Source organism: Ochotona princeps, chromosome 16 (genome assembly GCF_030435755.1).
Source record: "Ochotona princeps isolate mOchPri1 chromosome 16, mOchPri1.hap1, whole genome shotgun sequence".
NCBI lineage: Eukaryota > Metazoa > Chordata > Mammalia > Lagomorpha > Ochotonidae > Ochotona > Ochotona princeps.
In genome coordinates, this window is record NC_080847.1 from 51,222,571 (window position 1) to 51,250,037 (window position 27,467).

The 27,467-nt window shown below is 49.4% G+C and overlaps 1 long non-coding RNA gene across 1 annotated transcript; it reads left to right on the forward strand.

The window, feature by feature from the left end:
- On the forward strand, positions 1–27,336 carry LOC131482233 (uncharacterized). Its single transcript, XR_009246827.1, has 3 exons — positions 1–78; positions 1,365–1,487; positions 27,261–27,336. It is a non-coding gene; the product is annotated as an uncharacterized LOC131482233 (long non-coding RNA).
- Positions 27,337–27,467: the final 131 nt, after the last annotated feature.

A 27,467-nucleotide genomic window follows, 5' to 3' on the forward strand; every position in this document is an offset into this window, starting at 1 on the left:
GGCCAATCGAGGTCTTCCGTTTAAACCGTGTAAGCTTGGGTGAGGAGGACGAAAATTATCTCCGCATGGACATCAGTGGTGAGTACATGGTGCTGACCCAGCCCATGGCTTCTGTGGTCTAGGTGTGAGCATGCGCGTGCATGCCGGAGGCCAGCTCTAGCCCAGTTCGGATCTTGATAAGGGGGAGTGGAGTCGGCAAAAAGATACACAGACACAGTCACCTGGCACCTTCTTGTAACAGCTCAAGAAACCCTATTTTTTTATTTACTCGAACACATCACAAGCCTTTGCACAAATGTTTGAATGTTCTAGTTTTAAAGTCAGGACTAAATGGATATGCACAGATGTTTGATTATTTTATTTTTTATTTTGTGTTCAACCAGATGTTCTTGAAGATAATTATATAGATTACCATACTGATTTTCTTCAGAGCAGGTCATTTATTCATTCTTCAGTAGTAGCCATTGGGCAACAACCATGACTCTGAGACCAAGGCACATACGATCACCTGCCCATCAGTAATGCGTTCCTACTACATTTCTGTTTCTACAACTTGCTCATCACACAATGGAAATAATACTCACAAGGGAAAAACCATAAGCATCCAAGACAAGTTTCAAATATTAAATCCCCATACAACTACAGACTCTACAATCCCAGAAACAATCAAACAATAAGTAAAATCATATCTCTATGATAGTAATAAAAGCATCCTTTAATTCCTCTAGCTAAAAATCATATAAGTGACTAAAACAGATATATTTCCTATGCGCCGAAGAATTTGGAAAGACAGGCTAGCCTTTAAGGTTACAGTAACTGTATTTATCGCCACAGCAGTATAGCTCATACTCCCATCATTTTCATTAATTTTCAGGATTCTTATCAAGCTAATTCCCAGAAGGTGTGCTACGTGTCTGGATCAGATTCTGAGGCAAGGGGTAGGCACACAATAAGGTGTCCAGAAATGGAAAGGCTTAACTGTACTCCTGTGTGTAAATTGTTAAAGGCCCACTCGCCAAGACATTATCAGCAACATTAACTTCCAGGCTCACATTGATTGCAAAAACCATCTCACAGGGACAAACAACAATGCCTCAATACATTATAGAATTCTTAGTAAGGTAGTTGAGTGTCCATGCAAAAGGGGTGAGACTGTGTCGAGGTGGTTGGAGAAACACCTGCCAGGCCTTGCCATACAGCTGGAAACTCCTTGTGTCCTTGGCCACAGGGGAGCTGTTCTCTTCACACCTTTTTGTCATCCACACCCACTGCACGGACCCCAGCATGTGCACTTGTGTGATGCCCTCACCCCAAACCTGCCTGGTGCCACTGCTCCAGCCACAGATATTTCCCACTCCATACAGGTGTCACACCCAGTGGCCATAGTGACCATCCTGACAAGGAAAGCAGGCCCTTCCTGTTCATCATAACCTCCCGGCCAAAGCAAGCCCAGCCCGTGACCAGCTCCCAGCACCCCTGAGACCCAGGTAAACACAGGGCTCTTCACTGGGGCCTTCGGCCGACATCCTGTGGGGACTGCGACAGGATAAGTCTCTATTTATCCTGAGAGTTGGACTCTTAATGCTGGATTTTGGAACCTACAAGGCTTACAATGCAAGTGCTAAGGATCTAACCTGTTGCAGCGGGGGAAATCACACAGCAACAGAATGCATGTAGGGGATCGGGAGTTTCCTGGGGCAAGGTAGCCTTGTTAGAGTCCGCCTTTGTGTGCATTGTGAATGCTAGGGTTTTGAATCACTGGAGTCATTGTCTGTGACTGACAGTGAGGACTGTGGGGAGAACGAACTGTAAGTGTGGGGAACCTAGAACTGTAAGACGGTGCGTGTCATGTTCCTACTGCACTGGCAGATCAGAGAACACAGGGCCAGGCCCTGGACTCCTGAGACACTAGGCTCTGAATGATGAGACTCTGGGATGAAATGGTAGCACCCTGTGCCCCTTCCATGCATACATCCTGGGGCAGAGAGCATGGAAAAGCTGACCCTGGGGCTGCAGGTCTCCATGTTGGGGTATGGAAGTCCTTTTAGCTGCAGGTTGGGGTCCCTCATCTGCTGCTGTCCGTTTCAAGGGCTGGGATGATCATGGAAGCTCAGGATAGCCAGGTGCCTGTATCACTGGCAAGTGGGATATTAGGCCGATAGAGTAGTGTCCTGCAATACTGGAGCTCTGTGGGCTCAGGGAGCTGAAAGTCAACTGGGGTCCAGTGCCCTGAAATTTAATGATGGGGGGAGGAGAGGTTGAGTAGGGCTCTGGGACCCACCCCTTCCCTGCTGAGAGTCCTGCTGTGGTGCCCTGGCCTTTATTTCAGGGTGTTCCCGGGCTGGGAGTTGGCCCGATCCCCGTGGCCCTCACCACCACATCTTCCTCCCTGGGCATGCACCACAGTGTTCCAGGAGCTGAGGGCCCACCCTCAACGAGACAGGCCAGGGACTCAGCACCAAGGCTGTTGCCAAAGTCAGACCTGAATCTCATCCTGGTGATGGATGCATCTTGCTCTTCTCCAAATGATGCGGCAAGACCACAGGGAGGAAACCTGCAAATTCCAGACCCGGGGAAACCTAACCCAGGGACACTCCCCACACAAGGGTCAGGGATGCAGAAAGTTGATACGGAGTTGGAATTGCAATCCAAAAGTTTTTCAGGTGCGAAAAAAATCTGATTTTCTATGCATAGTTCTTTGTAATACACATATTCTGTGGATTATGAAAACAAGTTTGCATCAAAAATTTATTTGACCAAATGGCTAGATATGTGTAGATACTCTAGGGGCCAGCTGTGTGGTGTCACAGGTAAAGCCTTCCCTCCTGCAGGGAGCACCTGCACCCCATATGGGCACCTGCTTGAGTCCTGACTCTTCCCCTTCTCATCCTTCTCCCTGCCACCAGGCCTGCAAAGCAGCAGAAGATGGCCCCAGAGCTTGTGCCTGAGCACCCATGTGGGAGAGCAGCCTGAACTCCTGGCTCAGGCCTGGCCCAGCTCTGGCCCTTGTCTCCATTTGTGGAGTGAATCAATGGATGGAAGCTCTGTGTTTCTCTCTCTCTCCTTGTAACTCTGACTTTCAAATAAGACAAAATAAACCTTTAATGCAAATAAATAAGTCAATAAGCAAATATTCTGTTCCTTAATAGTTACATTGATAGAGATACAGAAATATAGGGAGAACTATGTCAAGATATTAATCATATATTCTTATACATACATATGGACTTTATATATTATAAAATGGATATTATGTTACTGATGATAACATATATAGCTAAAGATAATATATAGATAAGATAATATATATAGATAAGATTATATATAGCTAAAATTATACATGACATAAAATACATATTGAGGTGAATAGGAATATATACTATAGAAGATAATTATGAATTTTTATGAGTAGATAATATTTATATACCATATGCATGAATATGATAGTACATATTATATATGTACTAAATATACAATTAAACACATACAAAGTATATCAATGTAAACAATCTATACTTAAAATAGATATTGTATATATATATGGACATCATATATAAACAGATATTCTCTATAAAGGGAATCACCGTAGCACTGTGGCTCTGCAGGAATACATGCGAACTGCTCTGTGGACACCACATATGGGGTCTGGTTCAGGTCTGGCTTCTCCCCTGGAGATCATCCAGCTCCCTGCTCAGGGGCCTGGGAAAGCAGAGGAAGGGGGGCCAGGTCCCTTGTCCCTCCTCACCCCCACCGATGTGGGAGACCCGGATGAAGCTGAGGCTGCAGAGTTGGAGTGTCCCAGCGAGGCCATGATGGACCTTTGGGACGTGAAGCAGTGGGAAGAAGATCTCTTCAACCTTGACTTTCAAAAAAATAAATAAATGTTGAGGGAAAAAATGGATTCTGAATGATATCTATCAAAGTGTAGACCTGGTCCTGGCTCATTGGCTCAATGGCTTGCAAGCCTGAGAATACCACATTGGTGGTGTTGGAGTCCAGCATGGAAAGACATCTTTAATCTTTTACAAAAAAGTTAGTTGAATCTCCTCTGGAAGGCCCGGGAGCAGTTGATATGGAGATGAATGGACAGGAAACTTCCTGGTCCACACGTTTAGATAAAGGGCTTCCTTGATGAACTGATTGTGTATTGGGGAGCTGTCTCTTGCTGTTGAAATTGAATGGATCGGACCTCCCTCCCCTGAAGCCTACTGGACAGCCTTTTTGAAAAAGTCCGATGCTGGTAATAAACTTTGACTACTGACCGTCTTCAGTAGTCAATGCGTGTTATTATCGGTTCCATGCACCAAACCCATCGCTGCAGGACAGCGAATGTTCCAGCTCCCTGCTTGTGGCCTAGGAAAGCAGTAGAAGATAGCCCAAAGGTGGGGACCCAGCACCTACATGGAAGACCTGGAAGAAGCTCCTGGCTTTAGATCAGCTCATTTCTTGCTGCTGCAGGCATTTGGGAAGTGAGCCAGAGGATGGAAGACCTTTCTCCTTATATCATTTTTTATTATTAAATTTGTAATAGAAAGGCAGATTTATGCACAAAAGGAGAAACAGAAAGATCTGTCCACTGGTCCTTTCCCCCAAGTGGCGCAATGGCCAGAGCTCAGCCAATCCAAAGCCATGAGTCAGGAGCTTCTTTTGGGTCTCCCGGGTGGGTGCAGTGTTCCAAGATTCTTGGGCCGTCTTCTATTGCTTTCCCAGACCATAAGTAAGGAGCTGGATGGGAACTGGAGTCACCAAGACACGAATAGGCGCCCATACGGAATCACAGCGTGTGCAAAATGATTGTTTAGCCACCAGGCCACCACACTGAGCCCTGTATCAGCTCTGTAAATCCAATCTGCTTTTGCAATAAAAATAAGTTAATCTTTTTTAAAAATGCAGAGCTGATGTGGATCTTTAAGAAACTCATAAAGATGCAGTTGAGGCCAGAACCCTTCTAGGTGATGTCGCAAAGGAGCCTCATGAATTCTCACCGAGTTCTGGCTGCTTCAAATCGCCTCTGCTTTCTCTGGGTCCCTGTTAGGAAATAACACCACCAACCCAAGCCCCCAAAAGCAGTGAGTCACATAGGACGTTTTTATACCAGCAGGAGAGGTGGTAACGGGGAAATGAGAGACAACAGAGAAGCAGAGAGCAGCAATAGAGAGAGAGAAAGAGAGAGGGAGAAAAAGAGAGAGAGAGAGAAAAGAGAGAGAGAGATTTCCCATCATAGTAGCAGTAGAGGACTCCCAGGGAGGGCAGTGGGTGAGCAGAGCACAGAGGACTGGCAGTCGGGAGAGCTGTGGCATTCACGTTGGGCAGGCTCAGCTGGAGCAGTCTGAGGGAATATTCCCACCTCAGCACACCTCAGGCGCTTCCCACCGCAGCTTCTGTGACTGTGTCATGAAAAGTCTCCATGTCCACACAGCTCAGCGCACGTCCTGGAGATGAACCCCTGAGGGACCAGTGAGGTTGCTGGGTGTCCGTGGGACTGACAGACTGAGGGACAGGACCTGCCCGCAAGGGGAGGACTCAGTCAGTCAGGGTCCCGGAGGCCACGGCTCAGGGCCTTCCCAGGTGCTGCAGGGATGGACTAGGTACACATCCAGGTCCTCCGGAAGGCATGTTCCCTGTGGTAGCTGTCCCTCGTGTGCCCAGCTGAGGATTTTCCTGTACACACGTGCTTATGTGCTCTGCCAGCAGCTACCGGCAAGGTGAGCCCTGTGGAGAACCACTGAGGGGTGTGACAGGGTCCCCCGGGGTCCACATCAGGGTGCCCCATGAGCCCTGAACAAGAGAGCTGTGTCTCCTCTGGGCAAGCGCCCCTTCCTGGAGGGCCAAGGCCAGAACCTTCTCCCCAGCAGCCTGTGCCCTCCCCTGTGCTGGCCTTCCTGAGGCCTCTTCCTCTCGGGCGGCCCCAGCTCAGGAGCAGAAGGAGCCACTGAGGCCCCAGCACACAGGACAAGCTCCAGGGCTGTTCAGACTCCTTCCCCTCACTGGGCTCTGGCCATGGCAAGACACCCTGGGAGTGTCTGTGTCACAGCCTGTCGCCCCTGACTCACTCTAACGGGCTGATGGCCCCGTTGGTGCCTGCTGGGGAAGCAGGGTGGGGCAGCTAAGAGTAAACAGAGCTGACGGGCCCAGCCTTCCCCCAGAGGCAGCTAATACTGTGGGCTGTTAGTAGTTATGCTGGATGATGTATTTTATATCATAAGTAATTATACATACAAAAATATTATAGTCAATAATATGGTATACATTTTGTAATATACAAATGTCAATATGTATAAGAATATATAATTAATATCCTTAACTAAGTTCTATATATCGCAGTATATTTATCAGTATAACTATTTGCATAGCAGAATATTTGCACATTGACTCACTTATTTGCATTAAACATTTATTTCGCTTTATTTGAAAGTCAGAGTTACAAGGAGAAGTAGACAGAGACAAAGAACTTCGATCCGTTAGTTCACAAATGGAGACAAGGGCCAGAGCTGGGCCAGGAGTTCATGCTGCTCTCCCACGTGGGTGCTCAGCCACAAGCCCTGGGGCCATCTTCTGCTGTCCAAGCCTGGTGACAGAGAGAAGGATGAGAAGGGGAAGAGTCAGGACTCAAGCAGGTGCCCATATGGGGTGCAGGTGCTCCCTGCAAGAGGGAAGGCTTTACCTGTGACACCGCACAGCTGGCCCCTAGAGCATCTACTGATAATAATTATTTAGGACAAAGTAATTTTTCTGATAGAAACCTGTTTTCTTAATCCACAGAAAATGTATGTTATAAAGAACTATGCATAAAATTCAGGAAACTTCTTGCACATGAAAAACTGGGACTTTCCATTTTAATTCTGTTACATTTTTCAATCCCTGGTCCCTATGTGTGTGGATTTCCGAGCCTGCAGTCTCCCAGGGTCTGGAATTTGAAGGCTTCCTCTTGCTGCATCATTTGGAAAAGAGCAAGATGCATCCATCACCAGATACATTCAGGTCTGACTTTGGCAACAGCCTTGGTGCTGAGCCCCTGACCTGTCTCGATGAGGGTGGGCTCTCAGCCCCTCAACCCCCATTTTCTGGGGGTCCAGGCACAAGGAGGAAGATGTGGTGGTTAGGGAGTTATGAAAAGGGGGCCATCTCTGGCCCAGGAACACCCTGAAATAAAGGCCAGGGCACCACAGCAGGACTCTCAGCAAGGAATGGGTAGGGTGCCAGGGCCATGCTAAACTCCACATATTCTCACTTAATTCCAACAATCTGGCATCAACTAACATTCAGTTATTTGAGCCCAAAGCACTCCAGAGTCCCAGGACATTGCTATCCTGGACATGTTTTGCAAATACCAGACGTCTAGGTGCCAGGCTGTCCTGAGATGCCACGATCCAACCCTCTATCCCAGCCCTGGCCGCTGGAGGCAACACACGTGAGGCACCAACTAGAGGTAAGGAGACACCCACAGCCCAGCATGGCATCATGCATTCTGGGCTCAGCACTTCTATTTTCATGCCTCCAGATGTGTGTGTGTGAGAGGGGCACAGGGTGCTGTCATTTCAACCCAGCATTCAGAGCAGTGTCCCAGGAGGCCATGAAGTCGGATTTGGGTTCTCTGATCTGTAACTGGCTTAAAAACCCAAAACACACCATCTTCTAATTCTGAGAACCTCACACTGCAGCTTCCTCCTCCCCGGTGGCCTCACTGCCAGTCACAGACACTGACTCCAGTGATCTGGAATCCCAGCAATCAGAATGTCCCAGTGCACAAAATGGCAGACTCCAACAAGGCCATCTTGCCGCAGACAAATTGCAGTTCCTCCAAACACATTCTGATGCTGCCGGATTCCCACACTGCAGCAGACAATCCCCTTAGGACTTACACTGTAAGGCTCCTAGGTCCCACACTCCAGCATCCAGGGCCAGACTGCACGAAGCACAGAGACCTCACCCAGGTCACTCCCTGTCCCTCAGAAATGTCCACTTAAAGCCACAGTGAAGGGCCCAGTGTTTACCTGGGTCTCAGGGCTGCTGGGAGCTGTTCACGGGCTGGGCCTTCTTCCGCCGATAGCTCAGAAGGAGTAGGAAGGGTCGTTTACTGTTGTCCTTGTCAGAATGGTCACTAGGATCACTGGGTGTGAGCCCTGCATGGGGTGGGGACTGTCAGTGGAGGAAGCAGTGGCACAGGGCAGGTTTGGGGTGAGGGTGTCACACACCTGCACACGCGTGCTCACACACACATCACTGATGCCATGGGCAGGGTCAGCATCGTGTACTCACCACTGAAGTCCATGTGGAGAGCCTTTTCCTCCTCCTCACCCAAGAATTCTTCCCTCAGGCAGAAGACCTCAAATGGCCCTGTGGGAGAGACGAGATGGATGCCTTTGATGCTGGTAGCCAACAGAGCACCAGTTCAAGTGCATTCTCTCTTTTTGTTACTATTTTGTAATTGTATGTATGTATGTATGTATGTATGTATGTATTTGAATGTGGATATACGAAGAAAGCAGTGAAAAAGAGAGATCTGGTGGTTATTCCCCCACAAGCTCATTCTGCCTGGAGCTGGGCCTATCTGAAGCCAGAAGTCAGGAGCAAACTCTGGTTCTTTCAGATGAGTGCCAGGACATAAGGACTTTAGCAAGCCCCTGCTACTTTCCCAGGCCATGAACTGAGTTGGATTGAAAGTGGAGTTGCCAGGACCAGAACCAGCATCCATCTGGGATGACAGTGACACAGAAAAACATTAGCCGGAAATGCCACTGTGCCATCATCCCCTAACCATTGCTTTATTTGAATGGCAGAGTTCTAGGCAAGCAAGGGAGACACAACTTCCAGCTGCTGGTTCACTCTCCAAATGACCTCCAAGGCCATGGCTGGCCCAGGGAAGGCCAGGAGCAGCATCAGGATTTGCCAGCTGGCTGCAGTTCCACTGTTCTCCCACAGAGGGCAGCAGGGGACTGGAGTAGAAGCAGAGCAGCTGAGCATTGGCCAGGAGTCCTTGTGGGATTCAAGCAGAGGCACCCTCCTGTGCCTGAGCTTAATGCTGGGCCACTGGCTGCTCCCCTTCTGATCCATCTCCCTGAAAATGTGCCTGGAAGAGCAGCAACAGATGGCCGCGTGCTGGGGCATTGATGAGATTCCTGGCTCTGGGCTTGATTAGACCCAGGCACAGTCATTATGAGAGAGAACAAGCAGATGGAAGTCTGCCTACCTCTTTCCTGTGAAACTGCTTGTCAGATCAACCTTAATTTAAATGCAGTATTAATGGAGTGGGGCAAGACAGAGAGAGATCCTCTATCCACTGGTCCTTCACCCAAATAGCCCCAAAGGCCTGAAAATGCCAACTGCTGGACAGGTCCCAGAGGGAGGCAAGTTTTTTTTTTTTTTTTTAAGGATGTAGGGACCCAAAGACCTGGCCATTATCCACTGCTTTCACAGCATATTCAGGCAGCTGGATTGGAAGTGGAGCAGCAAGGACTCCATCGGATATTCTTGAGGAATATATGCATGACGGGCAGAGGATTAGGTCAGCTAAGTGACAGCGCTGGTATCAGTAAATAAATTTTGAAACAAGGAACAAACATCCTATGAGGCTATTGGGGTGACCCAGCAGATGGACTATCTCCTAACCCCACATTCTGCCTCTAAACAACAGAATCCACAGTAGCAGATGCTCTGTCCTAGCCCCTTCATGGGTGCTGTCACTACCTCGAACTCTCAGCCACCCTGACCCTCCAACAGAGGTGGTTGCTGATGCACATGGAAAGGAAGTGACCCTCCCATGGTCAGACAAGAGACAAAGCTCCACCAGGACAGTCCATGCTATACGTGTGGGACAAAAGCAAGGACTGGGCTTGGTAGTCATGCTGTGTCTGTTCCTCATCTCCCATCCTAGGACAGGGACAGCAGGTGCTCTGGGATGGAGTCACCACTAACAGACTCTCAGTGTCACCCAGCCCTGAGTGTCTAATAGCAGCATGGAGGATGGGAGAGGTCAGGGTGCGAGGCAGGGGTTCAAGGAGAAGCAAGGATGAAACAGACCACGATCTTCCTCTTTTGGGTTCATCCACTGTCGCACAACCTCAGTGACATCAAACCACACGGAAAATGATGTGTCATTGCGTGTCAGGATGCGGAAGCTTATGGATTTCCAGGATTCGACTCTGTGTCTCTGGAGGACAAAGAACAAGGGAGAGGAAATGTAGAGACTTGCCCATGCCTCATACACAAGGAGCATGCCATCCCTCTCCCTGCTCCCAGGCCAGCCTCCAGCCACAGACACCACACACCCACCATGCAGTCCACAGCTCCACCCTCCCACAGTGCCCCAGAGAGAAGAGGTCTGGGATTTATGGTGCTGTTTAGCCAGTCCTGATTCGCTGAGTTGCACAGTGATCAAATTCCCCTGGAGGCCATAGGCCCCACTGCCAGGCTAAGCCCCTCCCACTAGCACAGACCCCTAGGCCAGGCACCTAGTCCAGCATTCTGGGTCTGCAGGGACACAACAGATAGATCTGACAGCCTGCACCTGAGAGCTCACTGCTATGTTATTCCTTATTCTATGACCCCAGTGCTTGATAAGGACCAAGAAGGACACACGTAGGAGCCTGAGGAGTTCTAGAATAATCTTGTACAACTCCAGGAACATGGAGACAATGTGGTGCTACAGAGAGTTAAGCCACAGCCTGTGATGCCAGAATCCCATATGAGGACCAGTGTGAGTCCAGCTGTTCTACTTCTGATCCAGCTCTCTGCTCATGAGCCTGGGCGTGCAATGGAATATGTGCAACTTGTTCTGCCACACACATTGGAGACCAGGATGGAGGCCCAAGCTCCTGGATTGTGCCTGGCCCCACCCTGCACATTGAAGGCATTTATGGAGTGAAGCAGCATAGGCACACTCTCCATCTATACCTTCCTGTTTGCCAAATACAAAATCAGACAAGAGAAATCAGGAGCTGGAGTTGTGGTGCAGAGGGTAGAGCTGTGGCCTGTGACTCAGGCATCTCCCTGGACACAGCTGAAACACCCAGCTACTTACCTGTGCTCCAGCTCCCTGACAATGCCCCTGGGAAATCAGCACTAGATGGCCCAAGTACCTGGACTCCTGGCACCCATGTGGGAAACCCAGGTGGCATTCCAGGTTCCTGCCCTTACCTCTGTCTCTGTCTCTATTTCTGTCACTCAGAAATACTTTACTTACTCAAAGAAGTATGTACATCTTTAAAAGAAACCTCAAGGAACATGAATTTTAAAATAATAAAAATTATCTCTGTGATTAGGGAGCTCTGAAAATATTTCCTGCTCATCCATTTACATGCTATGCAAGGTGCATGTGGCCAGTGGGTCCCCTAGTGGGCAGATGAGTTCCAGAACCTCCAGCCTTCCCAGAGATTTCATGATTGAGACTCCAGTCTTCTTCAAGGATTCAACTCCTAAAACCATTCTTGTGAGCACTGAAACATCCTGTCAAGTATCTGAGAGTTCTGAAGTCCTCAGGGGTCCCTGGTCTGAGCTCCTGCACCCTCTGCAGGGCAGCACCTTCCTCCCACCCTGGCCTCAGCTCAGGCTCTGTCTCACCTGGTACAGCACTAGTGTTTGCCGCTGGTGCTCCTTGAGCCTAAACAGGTGCAGCTCTGCCAGGTACATCAAAGATGGTTTAGGCACAGCTTCCTTAAGCTTAGTTTTGTTGAAGATCATGAACACATTTTGCCTGCTCTTTTTGAATTGTTCATAAATTTCTAGAAGAAGAAGCGGAGAAAGATGTCAAGGGATTGTCAGGGAGGAATGCAGATGTGGACCCTAATCAAGATTTGGCCCAAGTGGTTGGAGTTGGACTCTCACTGTTAGCTGAAATGCCCTGGGGACAGTAGTGGCCCCTTTAGGGTGGGCCTCTGCCCTGCAGGATGGGTCATAACACCCTGTCTGCCTGAGGCACCCTCTCTACCTGCCAAGAGGGGTACTGTGTGACTCCTACCTCCCAGCATGCCCAGACTTACAACAAATGCTCTACCTTGGACCCATTCAGTCCCAAGAGCTCCACCACCCACCTCTGATTCCCAAACTGCTTCTTTTCCATGTTGGACCACTCCCTGGAAGCTATTTTACATTCCAGGATTCTTAGTGTCCTGGGATTGCCTACTCTGTGCCTTCTCATCCTAGGAGGAAAAACCATGACCATTTGGATGCATCCTCCAAACAGCTTCCAGAACTCTGATTTTCTCACCAACCTCCTCCTTTCCCCAGCCTCGTGTCTCTTTCTTGCGTTCATCACAAAACCCACCATCTCATGACTCAAGGACCCTGCAGTCCCTCATACTGCTTGAGCCCAGGATGAGGATCCACTCCTCCTGGCACTTTGCTGTTGTACCTCTCCCAGTTCTGCTCCTGTAATCTTCCATTTCACACCCATCCCCAAATCTGCATCTGCTTTCCCCACTGGCTCCCTTTCCCAAAGCTTAGCATCTCAGCCTGTCCCCACAGAGCAGCCACATCTGCAGCTCCCTCCAGGTGACCTGGGAGCTTCAACAACCTAAGGGAGCTCACTGCCTTCCACCCATGGCTTCTCCCATGGAAGATTCACCCAGCACTTGGTGGATCTTGTCAACACACCTCATTGTTCCAGACCACATTGCTAAGGGAGAGATCAGAATCCTCACTAAAGGATGCCCATGCCCCCATGTTCCCTGTTCTGGAAGAATGCCCTTCCTCCTGCCTTTTTCTTCTCTCTTGCTCTATGGTACTCCCAGATTGCAGCTCACCATTGTTGATGTCCACCATAGGTACCTGGGTGACCACCTCTTCATAAAAGCTAAAATTGGTCTCTGGAGTCTTCTTAGCGGGCTCCACGGTCACTTTGTCAACATCTTTGTTCTGCAGGGAGTACCAGGACTCATGCAGCAGGGCCTTCTTCACATAGTCCGGGAGGAGGATACTGGAGACCCCGGATTTGTGCGTCCACAGTAGAAGCCACAGCAGTGGCAGCATCTGTAGCCCAGAGGGCAGCATGGGGAGGCTCTAATGGAGGAGTCTCAAGGACCCACAAGAAAACCAAGGACACAATGTGTGAACCGTGGTAAAGACAGGTCTTGGTCTTGGTCTCCAACAAGGGAGCTTGTGGGATCCTTCCAGCCAGCCAGTTTCTGCAAAAGGAGAGCTGTGGTGGCGGTGCAGGAGGAGGGTGGGCTGGCGTCCCCCAACCCTGTCCCCCTCTGGCCAGTGGAATGAGCCTCTCAGGTGCAGTGGAAAAGTTGCATAACGTTGTGCCTTTTATGCCAACACATTTGGCCCTCCTCCCACTCCTCCTCCTGCTCCTCCCCACAGTGAAAAATGACACTCACTTTGCACTATGGCCTCAGGCAATTGCTTGGTGGCTCCTTTCTCTGCTCTGGCCTTGCCCTGGCCACAGATGGCCCTGAGGCAGAGGTAACACAGAAAAATATTACAGTTTCCCAACTCAAGGCACTGAGGCTCAGCTGTTTGTCAGTGACCCTGGATACTATTGCATCCCATATGAGACCCCATTGGGAATAGTGGCTACTCTGCTTCTCATCCAGCTTCCTGCTAATGCCCCTGAGAAGGCAATGGTCAGTGGCTCCAGCATCATGTCCTGTCACTCGTGTGGAGACCAGGATGTGTTTTCGGGTGCCTCCCTTCAGCCTGGCCAGGCCTTACTACAGCTACCTTTGGGGAGTGAATAAGTGCATTATAGCGTTCTCTCTCTCTCTCTCTCTCTCTCTCTCTCTCTCTCTCTCTCTCTTTAATACCCTATACCTTTTACCTAAATAAATGAATCTGTAGAGAATAATACAGAGTCTTATAGACTTTCCTTCAGGAGGTGGCACCTAGGGCCTCCCCTTGAGCCTGGCTGGTCTTGGGACCTGGCTTTCCACCCACCGCACAGTGCTGTGGTATGACCCCTAGGCTGGATCAGGGAAAGTGCTGAAGTCCCCTCCAAGCTCTCTCTCAGCGGGTGCCACACTGTGGTGTGGAGGGGAGGGATGAAGAGAGAGAAGACCTGAGTCTGCGCCCAACAACCAGCCCGGAGTGAGTGGCCCATGGGGGGTGGGGGCGCAGTTCTTATAGCACTAAGCTAGTCTCTGTGTGCCTACAGCCTGGACCGACCCCTGACTGCTTATTCAGGAGAGACCCTGGGCCACAGCCATCCAGCCAGGCTGTGGACACGTCCCTGATTTACAGGGAGACTGTCAGAGATAAATGTTGGTTGCTTTAAAATGTTTTTTTGTTTGGGGCCAGTTCAGCACTGGTTCATGCTAATCCTTTACCAGGTTCCACAGGCATCCATCCCATTTGGGCACTGGTTCATTCCTGGTGCTGCACCTCTGATCCTGGGGTGGGAAATGGCTCAAGTCTTTGGGGCACTGCACACATGTGGAAGGCCTAAAAGAAATTGCTCTATCCTTGATGAGATCAGCAGAAATTTGAGGAGTGAACCAGCAGATCGTAGTGCTCTGTTTCTGCTAATCTCACTGAATGATCTGTCTTTCAAATAACACTAAGTATACCTTTAAAAATTTAATGCAAAAATATGTGTTTATTGGGACCAGTGCACTAATATACTTTAGTTAAGCTGCTACCTGAAGCACTAGAATTGGATGGAGGACCCTGTTTGAGTCCTAATACTCCAAGTTCAACCCAGTTCACTACCTGGGGAGGCACCAGCTGCTGACCTATATATGTGGGCACCGTCAAACATGCGGGAGGCCCAGGCAAAGCTCTGGCCTCCGGCCTCCGGCCTCCGGCTCTATAGCCCTTTGATGAGTAGAACACTGCATGGAAGATCTCTTCTGCCTCTCCCTGTCTTCCTTTAAAGCTGCCCTTGTGTGCTACACCTAAAGAGCGAGCAGCATCTCCTCTGTTTATTTGTGAATAATCGGGGCCTGAATTGGGAAGCCACTGTCCAGAGGCCACACGGCAAGATGCTTGAAATGACCCAGAACAGCCTTATGACACCTGAGAATCAGCACATCACCCACTGCCCTGTCTTTAGCCTCCTTTTCTTGTATTTTTAGTTTTAACTAGTTTATTTTATTGTAAGTCAGATTAACAGAGAAGTAGTGACAAAGATCTTCCATCTGCTGGTTCATTACCCAAATGGCCGAATGGTCAGAGCTGAACAAATCAGATCTAGAAACCAGGAACTTCCGTATTCTTTCACATGTATGCAGGGATCCAAGGACTTGGACCATCCTCTGTTGCTTGCCTAGGCAATAAGCAGAATGGGAAGTGAAGAAGCCAAGATATGACCAGAGCCCATATGGAATATTGGGATTCTTTTTATTATTTATTTATTAATTACATTGCATTATGTGACACAGTTTCATAGGTGCTGGGATTCTCCCCACCCCTCCCCAAACACTCGCATTTATTTTTAACATATTGGTTACTCATTACTATGTCAATTAATTCCATAATGATGTAAATTTTCGCTGATGGTATGTTGGAGCTTTTAATTGACCGGGATGACACTCTGCTGGCTCTCTCTTCAAACCAAAGAGGGTATACCTAAGAAGCCGTTGAACTTGACTGGACAATAAGATGCTGGACTCTATGTTTGATATATGCTTGCAATGAGGGAATCTCAACTGAACTTGAACTGTGGTTATGCAACAAACAAGGCGGAGGAATCCACCATGGGAATATTGGGATTCTTACAGGAGAAGGTTCCTGTTGAACCACCACACTGGCCCCAGCCTCCTTTCCCTGGATGCCACCAACTCTCCCTCTGCCTCTGCTTCTTCCCCCCCAATCTTCATTCAGCAAGGACCACAGACCTGGGTCCCACCTGTTGCTCCTAGGGCTGCTGTTCACTGTCACAAGGAAACACCCCAGTGTGTTCACCTGCAAATGGGGATAAAAACGGAGCAGTGGGAAGAAAGAAAGCTAGCAAGGAAGAGTGGAAATGATTTCCACGTGACTTGGGGCACTCAGTGAGCTCCTGGTGATCTCTGTGCAAAGCTACCCAACCTCCTTGTACCCGTTTTCATCACAGGACAGCAGAGGATAACATGTTCCTTGGAAGTTCCCAAGGAATGGTTAGGAAAGTTTATGAGTTCATACAAAGCATGTAAACCAGGGTCACAGCTGCCATGGCTTTTACTGAATATGGCCAGTCAGCATAAGTGGAACACAGGTGGGAGACCTTGGGATTCTCTCATACCACATCATTAGGGCCTTGGTTTAAGAGATGTTAGTAGGCAACACTCAACTAGTTTGACTATGGGATGCCGCATCACAGGCTATAGCTTGGCTTCCTGAGCCACTGTGCTAGCTTCACGCACCTCAGGCTCATGGGCATGCTATTCCTGGGCTTTATCAGACACTGGCGTCACAATGACGTCTAACCTAGCTGTGAGCTCTCAGAGCCCAAGCTACCAGATGTCAGAAGCCAACCAGTGGATGTCCTGCTGACCCCACAATCCTGGCAGCCTGAGCCTGGACTTGCATCCATGTTGTGGGTGTTGTGGGGACAGTGTGGAACACACCACATCTTACATACTAACAAGCAGGACCTGACACATTCTTAGTATGTAAGGATACTTTGACTGATGAATGAACTGAGATTCAGTGCATGGGGCTGGGGCACAGTTAGGGGAGTGCTAATTGTCCTGGGGGCATAAAAAAGCATACAGAATCATTTGGGCTTTGAGGGCTGTCTGGAGGAGGGTGACTGTGTTGAGACTCACAGGATAATTCCTTTCCAGTTATAGAAGCAAGCCATGGCACACTGGCACCAAGGATCAGAGCTGATGCATGATTCTGCTAAGTCCAGGCACATAGCCCAGGCCTGCAGGCATGAGGAGCCTAGAAAAGATCACTTAATCTTTGGAAACATCTGCATCCCACATCTGCCCTCCAGGAAGGCCCAGCTGTATTTTTATCTCTGACTCTTTGTCGCCTGTGGCACCATGTACAGGTCATCTCCTGGTCCTGTGTGTCAGTGACTAGTGCTGTCCCATGGGCAGGGTGACTGAGGGGTAATGGCCACAACACACAGGACGGTCTAGGACAGAACATCCTGGGGTTTTCAAGGCAGCTGGAGAGGATGGTCTCTCCCCAAAATTTCTTAAGCTTTCTTTCTATTAATAAGATTTAATAAGATATTTTATTAACATATATTTGATAAATTATTTAATCAATATTAAATATTAAGTATGTTTAGGCATGAACCTGTAGATGAAAAAACTCTCTCTGTCTGCCTTTCAGTGAATCTTCAGAAATAAAACATAAGATTCCTGTGGACTCCTGGTTCAGGAAGTGTCCCTAGGCCCTCCCCTTGATCCTGGCTGGTCTTGGGACCTGGCTTAACAGCCACACTGCGATGCTGAGTTGTGACTTCCTACGCTGCGTCAGAGATGAATGAATGTTGCAGCCAATTAGGGAGCAAAGCAGCAGAATAAAGATCTCTTTCTCTATCTCCCCTTCATTCTGCAAATCTGCCTTTCACATAGGAAACAAAACATTAAAACCCTTTATAAGTGTCCTGCTCCATAGCCTAGTACCTAAATCCTCACCTTGCATGTATGGTCATCCCATATGGCGCCAGTCCATATCCTGGCTGCTCCATTTCTCTTCCAGCTCCCTGCTTGTGGATTGGGAATACAGAAGAGAATGGCCCAAACTTCTATTCCTGCCCCAATGTGGGAGACCCAGAAGCAGCTCCTGGCTTTGTATCTGCTTAGCTCTGGCCATTGCAGCCACTTGGGGAGTGAACCAACTGATGGAAGATCTTCTCTCTCTGTGTCTTTCCTTGTGAATCTGCCTACCCAATAAAATAAATAAATCATAAACAAAAAACCATTCATTTATTGGACCCAATTAAGTGATACATCTCCTTAAGCTGCCAAGTGAAGCAAAAGCATTGAATGGGGACCCTGCTCAATCCTGACAAACCGTGCATGTACAACCCAGCTTCCTGCCTAAATGTACCAGAATCTGACCCACAGCTTGGGCCCTGCCCCACAGGAGGGAGGCCTGGATGAAGCTCCTGCCTCCTGGGCTTCAGCCTGGCTGCTTGGCTCTGATGCCTGGGATTTGGGAGAAGTGTAACAACTGACCCTCAAACTAACCTAATATTGATGCCACCACATAGTATATAGCTTGGCTCACTGTGCCACTATGCTAGCTTCACGCTGCTGGGATGTGTGGAAGGGGCACAGGGTGTTACCATTTCAGCCCAGGGTCTCACCATTCAGAGTCTAGCATCCCACAAGGGCAGGCAGGTGGCCCTGTATTCTCTGATCTGCCAGTGCAATAGGAACCCAAAACACATGGTATTCTATTTGTAGAATCCCCAAGCCAGAGCTTCCTTCTGCCCAATGACCTCACTGCCAGTCACAGACACTGAATTTATTGATCTAGAATCCCAGCATTCAGAAAGACCCCTGTCCACAAGGCCCCTTTGCCACATGGAGTTCCAGTTCTTCCACCCCGCGTTCTGATGCTGCCCGACTCCCACTCTGTAACTGGCAAGCCCCCTGAGACCCACCATACTGCTCATGCAGGTTCCTTTAGCATCCTGAAAAGATTCAAAGAGGGAGGCCCCAGAACCTAATGCAGCAGTTGGTGTCCAGGTTTTGGTGGCGACGGTGCCACATGGGTGGTCTTGAAGCACAAGGAAGGCTGGTAAAAACTGACGCTCTCATTGTCAGAAGATTCAAGATGGCACTTGAGTGGGATCCCCGCATGGGGTTGCGATCTCAGGTGAATGGAGCAAATTCAGCTGCACACCCATGCATACGTGCACACACATGCTCACATGCATAGTATTGACACCATAGCCTAGGCCAGGACCGTGTACTCACCACTGATTTCCATGTGGAGGACACTATCTGTGTTGTCAGGGTGTCTCTGGGCTCTTAGGCGCAAGACCTCAAATTCCCCTGCGGGAGTGAAGAGAAGGACACCAGTGTGAGTGTGAGGCTCAGCAGGCCCCTGGAGGAAGAGGAGGGAAGAAGCACACTCCAGGGGGGCTCCTCCTGCCTGGGACACCCCTCACCACCACACACACTCCAGCTCTCTGCCATGCCATGCCCGCAACTCCCCCTTCAGGTCTCAGCTCCCATGTCACCTCCTCACAGGGGTCCTCCAGGGTGCACACCCCTTCCTGGCCATGATGTCACTGATTTATCCAGAGCATGTGACCTATGGAATGGGTGTGTGGCTGTTTATTTTTCTCTCCTGATCTCAGCACAAAGTAGGATATACCTGGCTAGATATCCATAACTTTCATTTTCCCGTAGTCCTTGGTTCCCTGTTTAGAAAACCAGTGTGTATGGGAAAGCTTTGTGGAGTGGTGGGTGAATCAGCTGCCTTTGATTCTGCCATCCTACACGAGCACCAGTTCACCTTCCAGCTGGTTCATTTCATTTAAAAAAAATTTTTTAACTATTTGTGTTTGTTGTTTTTGCTTGTTTGTTTCAATGAATAACGAAGTTCTAGAAAAAAAGGGAGGCACATCTTCCTGCTGCTGGTTACTCCCCAGATGGCCTCAAAGGCCAGGACTAGGCCAGGCTGAAGCAGGAACATCCTCAGGATTTCCCAGCTGGGGGCAGTTCTGCTGTTCTCCCAGACATGTCACAGGGAGCTGGGTCTGGAGTGGGGCAGCTGGTATTGAACAGGAGCCCTTGCAAGATTCAAGCACCACAGGAGGCAGCCTAAACCACCATGCCTGAATGCTGGTGAACTGGCTGCTTCCTTTCCAGTCCACCTACCTGCTAATGGACCTGCAAAAGCAGCACAAGATGGCCACGTGCTGGGGTCCTGATAGAATTCCAGGAACCAGCTTAAAGCCTGACCCAGTCTCACATATAGCCGGAATTTGGGGAATGAACAGGCAAATGGAAGCTTTCTCTCTCTCTCCCTCTTCGCTGTAAGCAGGGTTCAGCACAAAAACCTAGAAGATAAAGTCCTTGCCTTGTATACCTGGGATCCCATATGGGTGCCGATTCGTGTCACAGCTCTTCTACTACCCATCCAGCTCCCTGCTTGTGGATTGGGAAAGCAGCCAAATGGCCCCAAACCTTGGAACCCTGTACCCACATAGGTGACCCAGAATAAGCTCCTGGCTCCTGGTTTCTAGTCAACTCAGCTCCAGTCGTTGTGGCCACTTGGGCAGCGAGCCATCAGATGGAGGATCTTTCCTTCTGTCTCTCCTTCTCTCTCTGAGTCTGACTTTCCAATAAAAATAAACCTTTCAAAAAACAAAAGAAGAAAAACCCTAGGGGTAGAGTTGTGGTGCAGAGGGTTAAGCCGTTGCCTGTGACTCAGGCATCCCAACTGGGCACAGGGTAAAGTCCCAGCTGCTCTACTGGTGCTCCAGCTCCCTGCTCTTGCACCTGCTAAAGCAGCAAAAGATGGCCCAAGTGCCTGGGCTCCTGGAGCGCAGCAGGGAGATTCATCTGTGCTGCTCACCTGGACTGTGCTCCAGGAGCCCTCTCTGTGCAATCTCTCAGTGTCTGGTGCAGCACCTTCTGCCTCACCTGGCCTCAGATCCGGTTCCCTCATCACTTGGAAAAGCAGCACTTGACTGCGCCCCACGCTGATTGAAACTGGGGAGTTGCAGTTCCACCCAGGACAGTGATGATGACTCAGCCATAACTTTTTCGATTGCCCTGTCGTTGAAGACCGTGTACACATTGTGCCAGTTCTTTCTGAATTGTTTATAGATGAATATGAGGAGGAGCAGAGAGAGGCATCAGGGGAATAGCAGGGGTCCATGCAGCTGGCTGACGCAAGTTCAGAGTGGACCAGAGGGTTGGAGTTGGACTCTCACATTCAGTCAATGGACCTTGGGGTAATAGTGTCCCTGGTTGTGGGGCCTCTGCCTTGCAGAATAGTTCCTAACGCCCTGTCTGCCTGAGGTCCCCCCATGTGCCTAGGAGGATGCTGTGTGTGCCACTTCTCAAAGAGCTTCAGCCCCAAAGGCGCATCGCAGTGCAACAGGAAGGGTCCTAGGGACAGGCTGAGATCGAGAAATGCGTCTGTGGCCTCTCTGACCCAGGCAGAAGCTCTTCCTCAGATCCTGAGTTTTCAGTCAATGTCTGAGTGGCAGCATTAGCATCTGTTCTATGCCTCCCCACTCCTGAGAGGAAGCCCTGATGTCCTAGATGGGAGCAGAGCCACATCCGTAAGTGGAATTAGCTCCAGGATCATAGTGAAAACAAGGGAGACTGAGCAGAGGATGCACTGTTCCACGGGGTCTGTCCCTCCAGGATGGAGTCAGCACTGACACACAGGTCACACCCTGGCCCTCAGCGATGTGGGACAGGACCCTCCCTCTTGCTAGTTTCCTGTGTCAGCAGTTTCCTCCTATGTCACCTGCACTGCGGCACTCCCAGGTCCCCCAGCTCACTGTTGCTGCTGACCAACCTTAGGACATTTTGGACATCTGTGGGGTGGTACTCAGGCTCCCACCTGGTTCCTCTTCAGTGTTCCGCTCACTCACTCCCTCTGGCTCTACTCCGATGGTCTCCTCACTCACTCTGTCATGGGCTCTGTTGTACAGGATGGGCATGTCTTCATGTGCCAGGTCAATTGTCACGGCCCCCCGTCGGAATACATCGAACAGCATAGCTGGCACAGCGGAGACCTGTGGGAGCCTGTTGAGATGAGGTTCCAGGAAAAGAAGAGGCAGACAGCATCTCGCCCAGTGCATGTTCTTGCCCCCAGTGAGTCCTAGGATGTGTTTTCATGCTCTTCTTGATGATAGGTGAACATCTGCGCTCTCTCTGGTCAGTCAAGGGCAGACAGTATTTCTTCTCTAGTTCCAACTTCGATGCTTTGACCAGGTCATCCTGTTAGTCTCCTTGAATCCTAGCTCCCCGACATCATCTAATTCTGAGTTGTGTCTGAACTATTGTTTTACTAAGTGTACAAGAACTGTAACCCTGGAAATCAACTTTGTCAGTTGCCTAAGAGAGCACTGACCCAGATTTCTTTGGTCACATCTCCCCAGGAACCCACAAGATAAACTTGCAAGGGGACTGGAGAGCCCAAACTAGGGAGTCCACAGTTGAAACCACAGCAGCAGCAGCATCCGTACCCCAGAGGGCAGCTGGGGAGGCTCAGATGGAGGAGTGCCAGTGATTCACGAGAAAATTGAGCAGAGATAAGCGAGCTGTGGTACCAGCAGGTGGATGGTCTCCAACAGGGGAACTGTGCAGGTCTGAGTATGTCTAAACAGAGCCTTTCCTGCAAAGATCATCTTCAATGGGAGTGCTGGGAAGTCGGTGTGTGGAGGGTGGGTTGAGGTCCCCAAACCCTGCCTCCTCTGACCAGTTGACAGTGAGGTTCCCAGGTGCAGTGGAAAAGTTTTACAACGTGTACTTTTTACTCCAACCAATTCCAACTTCTCCTCCTGCTCCTTTCCACAGTGAAAAAAATGCCACTCTCTTCACACTCTGGCCTCAGGCAGTTGCTTAGTGGCTCTTTTCTCTGCTCTGGCCATGCCCTGGCCTGGCCACAGGTGGCCCTGAGCCAGGAGTACCCCAGAGGATGTCCCTGTTTCCATACTCAAGGCACTGAGGCACAACTGTTTGTCAGATGCCTGGAAACCACTGCATTCCATTTGAGATTCCACTGGGAACCCTACTGCTCTCCTTCTCATCCAACTTGCTGCTAATGTCCCTACGAAGGCAATGGTTAGTGCCTGCAGCATCATTTCTTGTCACTCATGTGGACACCAGGATGTGGTTTTGCATGCCTCCCTTGAGCCTGGCAAGGTCCTGCTACAGTTGCCTTTGGGGAAAACCAATGGATGGAAGATTCTTTCTCTCTCTGCCTTTTAGATAAATAAATGAATCTTCAGAAAACATGTTGGTGCAGACTCCTCTTTCAGGAGGGGGAGCCTAGTGCCTCCCCTAGAGTCTGGCTTGTATGGGGGCCTGGCTTCTCACCCACAGCACAGTGCTGGGAGGTGACATCCTAGGCTCGGTCAGAAGAATGTTATATCCACTTAGGGAGTGAACCAGCAGAAAAAAGACCTCTTTCTCCCTTCTCTGTGTAAAGTGCCCACATAGAAGATAAAAATTATCTTAAAAGGGAAAAAAAATCCCCACATTGTTGATTGGGATCAGTACACCTGCATGAAGAAACAGAATTGGACAGGGGACCCTGATGCAGTGTGGTGGTAGTTCAAGACAGGAGTGCCAAAGCAAGGAAGGTTTTCAGTCACATTCCAGGAGAGGTCAACAACCATCCTGAGCTAGTCCAAATCCTACTGTCAGAGCAATGCCTGCTCAGATCAGCCTAATCAAAATACCCCAAGGTCATCCTTTGCTTTGATTTAATACTAAGATCTTCACTGAGGGGAGAGGTTAAGCCTCATCACCATAAACTGCAGCAAAGTTTGCCTTGACGCAAGCTTCTGAACAACACCTGCGAGGACTTGTACCCACCCTTGCCTGTGACGTCAAGAACTTGTCCTCTCACATACTCGTCGATCCAAAATAAAAGATACTCATCGCCCCTGCTCATTCAGTCACACTTTGGAAAACATTCACTCTGGTATCCCTATTTGCTGCAAATGAACTCTTTTGCGTGACAGTTCATTCTGATGAATTTCTGAGACTTCGCCAGAAACCAGGTCTATAATTTTGTATAATAGCTTCACTAATTCATGTTATTTCAGAAGTTATTCTGGAGGTGGCCATTTACCTGGCAGTAAAGATGTGTTTATGTGGTGGGCAGTCAGCCTGGTGAGTCAGATACCTGTTAAGGTCCTTGAGTTTCATTTCTAGCTCTGACTCCAGACCCTAGCTTCCTGCTAATGCAGACCCTAGGAGGCAGTGGGGATGCCTCAAATAGTTGGGGCTCTACCACCAACTCAATGGATCTTGATGGAGGTTGTGGATCCCAGCTTCCACCTAGGTTGGATCGTACTATTGCAGGCCATCAATGAGAACTCCAATGCTTGGGATCTCTGGTTTCTGTCTGTGTGATTCTCTGATTCTCAAATTTAAAAACAAAATTGTGTTTTGAAGACTTGATTCTTGAGTGCTTGTGAAGGTTCCAGATGCTGAAGGTTAGCTGTGGTTTAGCCTTATGAAAACCTGGCCCTGGGGAGGATTCAAGATGGTTGATCACAGAAAGCTGGTATAGCTGCATGTGAAGAAAGCCTAGGGAGAGAATCCAGATGAGTGGAGAGCTGAAAGAAGAGAAGTGCTTGGCAAGGCGTTTGAAACTCCCTGGAGTTCACTGGAGAGAGACAGGTGCCATGAAGGTGAGGAAGAGCAATTGCAGAACTCAGGATAGCAGCCAACAACCCAGGAGGGTGAATAACCATTGCAACCAGTGAAGTAGACAAAGCCCAGGTAGTTTTGAATCCATACATGAATTCCCAGCGGGAATCTCTCCTCCCCAAGGAAACAGAGGGAAGCAGAGGAGCCCAGAGTATAAAACACTGGTGAAGAAAAGCAATCTGAACTATAACCCACAGGCACCTGATCAGGTGTTCCCCAGACCACCAAAGGTGACCCCACTGGAGAGGAAACAGCTGGGGAGTGGACGATTTGCAACAGGGACACACCGAGTGAGAGCTAAGCTGCTGACACCCGAAGAATCTGTACCCTGATTTCCTTGGAGAGAGACCAGGAACACATGACAGGGAGACAAGGATCTCTTGGGGACAAAGCGTGACGTGGGGGCTAAGTCGTGGGGAAGTATGGATACCAGTCACATAACTGGCCCGGTTGGCAAGCAAAATCCCACCGCTTGCCCCAGGGTTCAGCTGCAGGCTCACTGGATCCGTATAGGGCCACAAGCACCAACTGCTCCCTGAAGACAATGAAAAACATTGGGAAGAACTTAAGGAATTCAAGAATAACATCCTCACAGAGATAAAACAGCTCCAAACTGAAACACTAGGGCTAAAGAACACAATAGAAAGCTTGAACAATAGCATGAATGCTGCAGAAGAAAGAATATCAGAAGCGGAAGATCACCCATTGGAGAACACAAACTAATCAGGCCTTTGGAAGAAAATCTGAATAAAGTAAAACAAAAAAATCCAAGAAGGGAATGATACCATGAAAAAAATCAAATCTTAGAATTCCCGAAGGCGTGGAAAGAGAGGCCGGATTGCAGGAGGTATTCAATGAAATTATAAAAGAGAACTTCTAAAATGCTGGGAACAGAATGGGAAGCCAAATAAAGGAAGAGCAGAGAAATCCTATTATGTAAGATCCAACAAGACCCTCACCCAGACACATTGTGGTCAAGCTTCCCTCAAAAGATTATAAAGAATACTGAATCAAGCAGGAAAAAAGCAACGGGGCAGAGCTAAACCATTTTCTAGTCTGCGGCCAGGAGCTTCCCCGCATCTCCCACACAGGTGAAGACGCCCAAGGCTTTGGGCCATCCTTTGCTGTTTTCCAAGCGCACAATCAGGGAGCTGAACAGGAACAGACAGGACTAGAATTGACACCCTTATGGGATGCCTGCGCTTGCAAGGTGAGCGTTGAGTCATTGAGTGATCCTGCTGGTCCTTTTTCATTTAATTCCAAGGGCTTCACTGTGGCAAGGGTGAACTTGTTAACTGCTAATGGTCTCATGGAGGTCTTTAGCCTCACAGACAAAAGAATTTGCAGCAAGAAAGATAGTGTCCTCCACATGGAAATCAGTTGTGTGTACGCAACCCTGGCTCAGGCCTTGGCCTCAGGGCTCTGTGTGTGAGCATGTGTTTGCACGGGTGTGCAGCTGAAACTGTTTCTTCCACCTGAGATCCCAGTACCATGCAGGGATCCCATGCTGGAATTTCTGATGATGATGGTATCAACTCTTACCTGCCTGCCTTGTGCATCCAGATCAGCCCAGTTGCCCAAGCTGAGCAATTGGATTGCATCTATCACCACTGACACCTGGACACCAGCTGCTGCGTCAGGTGAACACAGGGGACCTGGACTGTGAATCTGCCTAACACCATCCTCTGCGGAACCTCTCTACAGGATGCTGGGTATGGGGCCTGGGTGGGCAGCAGGGTGGGTCTCAGGAGGCTTGTCTGTACATAGTGGGGTTGAGCAGCATCAGAATGTGGGGTGGGGGACCTGGAACTCCATATGACAAGGCGGCCTTGTAGGCAGGGGGCATTCTGAATGCTGGGATTCCAGATCAATGGAGTCCGTGTCTGTGACTGGCAGTGAGGCGACTGGGGAGAGAAAGCTGCAGTGTTGGGAACCAAGAACAAGAAAATGGCTTTTTTCAAGTTCCTAACCCTCTGGCAGATCAGAGAACCCAGGGCCTTCCCCCTGGCCTTCTGGGACATTAGACTCTGGCCGAAAACAGTAGCAGCCTGTGTCCCACACACATCCAGGGCAAAAAAAAAAAAAAAAAAAAAAGGGAATGTTGAACCCCAAAATGAATGGCTGCATGCTGGGCTATGGGGGTCCTGTTAGCCCCAGGTGGGGTCCCGTATGTGCTGCTTCCCATAGCCAGGGCTGGGACAGAGGATTGGATCATGGAAGCTCAGGACAGCCAGGTGCCTGGATCACGGGAAAGTGGGAAGGATGGCCAGGATAGCAGTGTCCTGGGATGCTGAAGCACTGTGGGGCCAGAGAGCTGGAAGTCAGCTGGGGTCCAAGGCCCTGGAATTCAGTGATAATGAGGGTTGTGGGGAAAGAGCATAGTCCTGGGATCACACCCCTTCGCTGTTCAGAATCCTGCAGTGGTGCCCCTGCAGGTTCTTCGTGGGCTGGGACTTGGCCCCTTCCCCATAGCTGTCTCCACCACATCTTACTCCCTGTGCCTGGACCCCCAGAAAAAGAGAGTTGAGGGACTGAGAGCCCTCTGCTCAGTGAGGCAGTCCAGGGGCTCAGCACTGAGACCACTGTCAAGAGTCAGGCCTGATCTCATCCTGGCAATGGATGCACCTTGCTCTTTTCCAAATCAAGCAGCGAGACCATAGGCAGGCAGCCCACAAACTCTGCAATTTGAAAGATCTGATTCCAGGACACCCCCCACACAGCGAGCAGAGATACAGAAAATTAATATGGAATTGGAATGAAAATCCAAAAGTTATAGGGTACAAAACGATTCCTGAATTCTACGCATAGTCCTTTATGCTACATGTTTTCTCTATATTAAGAAACAAGTTTGCATCAAATAATTACTTTGTCCTAAATAGTGATCTATGTGTAGATACTCTAGGGCCCAGCTGTGTGGTGTCACAGGTAAAGCCTTCCCTCCTGCAGGGAGCACCTGCACCCCATATGGGCACCTGCTTGAGTCCTGACTCTTCCCCTTCTCATCCTTCTCCCTGCCACCAGGCCTGCAAAGCAGCAGAAGATGGCCCCAGGGCTTGTGCCTGAGCACCCACGTGGGAGAGCAGCATGAACTCCTGGCTCAGGCCTGGCCCAGCTCTGGCCCTTGTCTCCATTTGTGGAGTGAACCAACTGATGGAAGCTCTGTGTCTCTCTCTCCTTGTGACTCTGCCTTTCAAATAAAACAAAATAAATCCTTAAAGCAAATAAATG